Raw genomic sequence first — 6,000 nt, 5'->3', positions numbered from 1 at the left:
AGTTCGAGGCCAGCCTGGTCTACAAAGGGAGTCCAGGACAGCCAAGGTTACACAGAGAAACCCTGTCTCTAACAACCAAAAAACAAAACAAAAACAAAAACCACCAAAAACAAAATCCAAAGCTAGCCAAGGCCACATGTGTGCCAAGACACATGGACCTCAGTTTCCTTGAATGTAAGAGGAGTGGATGGGATGGACGTGGTGGCACACATCTTTAATTCTAGCTCTCAGGGAGGCAGAGGCAGGACTGAAGACAAGGGGAATTTTAGAGATTTTGTTTGTTTGTTTTTGTTCTTGCAAAACCTTTTCTGTTTTTTTGTTTTGTTTTTTGTTTTTCTGTTTTGTTTGAAACAGGGTTTCTCTGTGTCGCTGTCCTGGACTCACTTTGTAGACCAGGCTGGCCTCGAACTCACAGTGATCCACCTGCCTCTGCCTCCCGAGTGCTGAGATTCGTTGTTTTGTTTTTTGAGACACAGAGTTTCTTTATGTAATATCCCTGGCTGCCGGGACTCACTTTGTAAACCAGGCTGGCTTCTAAGTCTGAACTGACCAGACAAGAGAGATAAGGCACATCTACATAGGAATAACTATGGTAATATGTTCTTTTTGTTAGAGCCTGAGCACTCTTTGATCAATGCAGGCAGAAAAACAAAGGCTTCCCTTTAAATAGAAAAAGTCTGCATGCCTTTAATCCCAGCATTCAGGAGGCAGAGGCAGGCGGATCACTGTGAATTCAAGGCCAGCCTAGTCTACAAAGTGAGTCCAGGACAGCCAAGGCTACACAAAGAAACCCTGTCTTGAAAAACAAAACAAAACAAAAAGTCTATTAGTAACTAAAAGTTAGTAATTAGTACTGTATCCCTATCAGTATAAACTAATTTCCTTTCCATTTGCTTAGGCCAGTTGAGCCTTGTGGGTAGGAACAGAAGGTGAACATAATTCTGTTTATTGAGGGCTTATTGTGTGCCAAGTGGATGAAAAAAAGAAAAGGAAAAGAAAGGATATGATTTCTCCCTGGTACGGTGAGGAGTTTATTATAGACATGAGACATAAGCACAGGCAGACACGTCTGGGAGAGCCCAGAGTGGACGTGACACTGAGCCATGTAGAGAGAGAGGGAGGGGAAGGGAGAACCGAGTACATCAGTCAGGAGGTGAGGGGTGGAGGTGACTAGTCTCTGGATTGTATAGGGAACAGCCTCTGAGGGACAGGCAGCTGAGCCTCTGAGCTGGAAAGTTCAGGGTAGAGGCCAGGGTAAACCAGCTTTATCCGGTAACAGGTAGGGGCTGAAGAATGCTGGGAGAACCTGGGGGCCAGTTCAGCTGCTTGTCCTGGGTTTGAAAGTTAACACCAAGCAGATATTTTACATAATCTTTTTTTCTTAAGTTTCACAATTCAGAAACGCTCAAATTCAGGGATTGTTTGCTGGATTCCAAAGTTGTGGCTATATCTAACCTAATAAACTACACACAGATATATTCACATTGTATTATACTTAAATATAATGTTTTTCATTTCTTTTTCCTTTTTTTTTTCTTTTTTGAGACAGGGTCTCTCTGTGTAGCCTTGGCTGTCCTCGACTTGCTTTGTAGACCAGGCTGGCCTCAAACTCACAGCCATCCGCCTGCCTCTGCCTCCCGAGTGCTAGGATTAAAGGCATGCACCGCCATGCCCAGCTTAAATGTATTTTTTTTCTTTCTTTTTTAAAAGATTTATTTATTTATTTATTATGTATACATTGCTCTGCCTGCTTGTACCCCTGCAGTTCAGAAGAAGGCATTGGATCACATTACAGATGGTTGTGAGCTACCATGTGGATGCTGGGAATTGAACTCAGGACCTCTGGAAGAGCAATCAGTGCTCCTAACTGCTAAACCATTTCTCCAGTCCTCTTATTTTATTTTAAAAATTTATTAATTTATTCAGATTACAACTCAATTGTTATCCCATCACTTGTATCCTCCCATTCCTCCCTCCCTCCCGCTTTCACCCTATTCTCCTCCCCTAGGTCTAAGATCAAGGGGGACCTCCTCCCCCACTAAATGGTCATAGGCTATCAAGTCTCATCTTGGTAGCCTACTTATTCTTTCTTTGAGTGCCACCAGGCCTCCCCACCAAGGGGAAGTGGTCAAATATGGAGCACCACAGCTCATGTCAAAGTCAGACTCTGCTCTCCACATAACTGTGGAGAATGTCCTGTCCATTGGGTAGATCAGAGTAGGGGTTCGATATTTACTATTGTATTGTCCTTGGTTAGTGCAATATTTTGAACACCCCCCCCCCCCACCGCCCAGGCCCTATCTACCAATCACGATGTTCTTCTTGTAGGTTTTTAGGACCCTCTGGGTCCTTCTATTTCTCCGTCTAAATATAATTTTTGATGCTAGACATTACATCCCTGACTTTGTGCTTGCTCACCGTGCACAGTACCACTGAACTATATTCTCAGCCGAGGCATCAACAGCCCAGTGCATCAGAAGCACTTGTTGGGGCTGTAGAAATGACTGAGCTGTTCAGAGCACTTGTCCTTTCATAGGACGTTGGCTTGAGTTTCAGCACCCAGAAGACCATCTCTAACTTCAGTTTCAGGGGGTCCAATCCCATTTTCTGATCATGTATGCACACGGTGTATATATGCATACAGGTAAAACATTCACTCATATACATTAAACACACACACAATTTATCATATTAACCAGGCATGGTGGGTGGCTCGACTGGAATTTCAGCATGTGGAAGACCAACGCAGGATGACTGCTTTGAATAAGAGGCCACTGCGTCCTGCATGATGAGCCTGGGCTGGAGAGAAACTATTTTCAACTTTTTTTGGCTTTTCAAGACAGGGTTTCTCTGTGTAATAGCCCTGGCTGTCCTGGAACTCCCAGTCTCCCCCTCCCCCCGACTTTTTTTTTTTAAAAAGATTTATGTAATGTATGTATATGGGAACTTTGTCTGCATGTACATCTGCACATCAGAAGAGGGCATCAAACAGCTGTGACCTGCCATGTGGCTTCTGGGAATTGAACTCAGGACCTTCAGAAGAGCAGTAGGTGCTGTAACCATTGAGCCATCTCTCCAGGCCCTCCTTTTTTTTTTTTTTTTAAAGATATGCTACAGTTTGCTGGACAGTGGTGGTGCATGCCTTTAATCCCAGTACTCGGGAGGCAGAGGCAGGCAGATTACTGTGAGTTCGAGGCCAGCCTAGTCTACAAATCGAGTCCAGGACAGCCAAGGTTAACACAGAGAAACCCTGTCTCGAATAAAGCAAAAAGAATTATGCTATGCTATAGTTATAAGGCACACGCCTTTAATCCCAGCACTCTGGAGGTAAGAGGCTGCCGATCTCTGTAAGTTCAAGACCAGCCAGGGTTACAAAGTGAAATTCTGTCTCAAAAAACAAAAACAACCAACTCCCCAAACAAACAAAAAACCCACAACAAAAACCCCATTATTTGTGCTCAATCCCTTGAGGTTAACATCTTGTTGTTGTTGTTTCTTGGTTTTTCTCCGCGTAGCCTTTGCTGTCCTGGACTCGCTTTGTAGACCAGGCTGGCCTCGGAGCCTGCCTCTGCCTCCAGCGTGTTGGGACTACAGGTGTGGTTAACATCTTTACTAAGAGGTGGCTCAGGTAATTTCGCAACAGGCAAAACCTGATTCGGGTCTGTTCCTGCAGACATCAACGCTCCCTTTTCCGCAGTCCATCACCGGGCCCAATGCTATTAGCACCTCTTGGGCTAGAACAGGATTGTACAGAACTCTAATATCAGGCGGGCATTTCAAAGATGTTAACTCATCTCCTGCAGGAAAATGCTGGGAATGCAGAAAGCAAGGTCTCGAGAAGCCCTTCTGAGAGAGGACGTTCCGGGTGTCTAACTCGGTCCGGCCGTTGGCGTTTTCCCGCGCTGAGGGCAGGGCGGAGCGCCAGTCCCGCAACGTGGTAGCTGGATCCACTCTCAGCCTGGACTACACCTCCCAGCAGGAACCACGCTGGTTCGCTGGGCGGGTGGCGCCCAGTGGTACTAGCCCGGAAGCTAGCTCTACGGTGCTGCTTGCAGGAGCCAGAGTCTGGGGTTGCGCTTACAAACTCGCAAGGAAGAGGCGGCCGTAGATGGTGGTTTTTTTTTTTTTCCCCCCGCACAGCACTCTGGGAGTTGTAGTCCGCTCCGGCAACGCTTAGAGTCCAGGCTTGCTTTGAGTGGTTGGGCTATGTCACGTGACGGGCGGAGGCGTCCGCGTGCAAGCAACTTGCAGTATCTCTGAGGTCATCACAGCGCGACGGCACGCTCTGGCCGTGGGTTCCCCTGTAGGCGGCGGATAATACGACCCCTGAAGCTCCGACCAAGAGCAATGCCGGCATACCCACCGCCCCGACACGGTTCCCCTTCACCCGGCTGTCAGAGCCGTAGTAGCCAACCCGGGAACGGAGCTCTAGCCTTGCCCACTGGCTCCGCCCTCTCCCGTGACGTAGGCACCACGTGACGGGCAGGGCCGCCTCTGCCGCCGCCGCCGCTTTGTAAGAGGCACATTGGCAGGTAACGAGCGGCGGCGGCGGCAGCGGCAGCAGCGGCAGCAGCAGCAGCGGCAGCAGCAGCAGCAGTAGAGGCGGCGGCGGCGGCAGCGGCGGCGTGTCCCGCGTCCAGCGAAGGCAGCAGCGGTAATTGCTACACCGTCCCCCTTCGATTGCTTTTCCTGCGTCCTGGACACTGCGGTGTACGTTTCTCGTCCTGGACTTAGGTCTTCTGAACTCCCAGCCCCCTTTGGGATGCCCCAGCGTCCGCCCGGGTGGACCGGGCCGAGCTTCCCTCTCCGGCTTCATGTTTCCTTAGTTGTGTCCAGGCCTGGGCACCCTCCTTCCTCTCCCGCTCCGGTTGCCCTAGGCTCCCTCCCCCCTTCTCTTCCGTCCCTCCCCCCCCCACGTTGGCCGGGCCCCACCCAGCCCCAGGGGGCGCCTTCCCCTCCCCCCACCCCTCCGGGTTTCTATCCTGGAGGGTGTGGTTTTCTCTCCCACCTCGGTCCCGGCGTGCTTGGCTGGAGCTCCCCCCGCCACGCTGTCGCCGGCTTCCTGACCACCTTTCCGCCTTCGCGTCTAACGCTGGTCCTGGGACTGGATTCGGAGCCCAACTTGTGCGCTCTAGTTTTTTTATCCCCCCTACTTAACCTGAAGGCATAGTTAAGTTTTACTAATACTTACTTTCTTATTCCGGAGGTCTTTGGTGGTAGTTGGAACTCAAGTTTCCCTTCCCTTCCTCCTGCCCCTGTTGTTGTAGTCTGGCCGTGCCACAGTTTATTCTTTTCTTTAACGTAAGTTAAGAGTACTTGTGCGCTGTAAAGCGTGCTCTTAGAAATCCACATGCTAATTACTTAACCTGGTGCATTCCAACTCGGTTTTCCTTATCACATCACTGTTTGGCTTTCACACCTTTCACCCTGAATCTTCAGTTTTAGTTGCCCAGGCACGTCAACTGTCACCACTCAGGACTCCTGTTTTCTATTGGGGTTGGTTTTACTTAGCATATTTAGCATCACCTCTGCTGTTTCCTGCTTTAGCATAACCTTGTACTTTACTACCACTTCCACACTTTTCTACTTTATTTCCAGGGTGCGCATTCTGCCTACATTTTTACTTTTCTGTAGCAATTGTATACAGTAACAGTTTAGAGATGCTCTTTTATTTAGAGACCATGCCCTTTTTGTTGTTGTTGTTGTTGTTGTTTTTGAGAGAGGATTGCACTACCTAGCCAAGGTTGGCTTTCATCTTTTTGGTTTGTTTGTATAGCTCTGGCTGCCCTGGAGCTCTTAGACCAGCCTGGTTTCAAACCTGCCTCTGCCTCCCAAATGTTGGGATTAAAGGTGTGCTCCAGCCACTGCCTGGGTCTGGCATTCATTTTCAGATCCTCTTGCCTCAGTTTTTCCATGGTGGGATTTCAGACTGCATGGATTACAAGCAAGCAGCACTGTGCCTGTTGTGTGTGTGTGTGTGGTTTTTTTTTTTTTTTTTTT

At 48.7% G+C, this 6,000-nt stretch overlaps 1 protein-coding gene across 7 annotated transcripts in view; it reads left to right on the top strand.

The window, feature by feature from the left end:
- Positions 1 to 4,511: 4,511 nt before the first annotated feature.
- Positions 4,512 to 6,000, top strand: part of UBAP2 (ubiquitin associated protein 2) — a 73,764-nt gene continuing 72,275 nt past the window's right edge. For 3 of the 7 annotated variants that reach the window (XM_084775525.1, XM_084775527.1, XM_084775522.1), the window contains exon 1: positions 4,512 to 4,654. The gene's annotated coding sequence lies outside the window, so the exon portion shown is untranslated. Of the gene's footprint in view, positions 4,711 to 6,000 lie in introns of all 7 variants that reach the window. The other 4 variants (XM_084775528.1, XM_084775523.1, XM_084775526.1 and 1 more) reach the window with 4 other exon arrangements.

Source organism: Acomys minous (assembly GCF_964271855.1).
Source record: "Acomys minous genome assembly, chromosome: 1".
Taxonomy (NCBI): domain Eukaryota; kingdom Metazoa; phylum Chordata; class Mammalia; order Rodentia; family Muridae; genus Acomys; species Acomys minous.
Note: the sequence above shows the minus strand (reverse complement) of the source record. Positions and strands in the feature narration are given on the sequence as shown.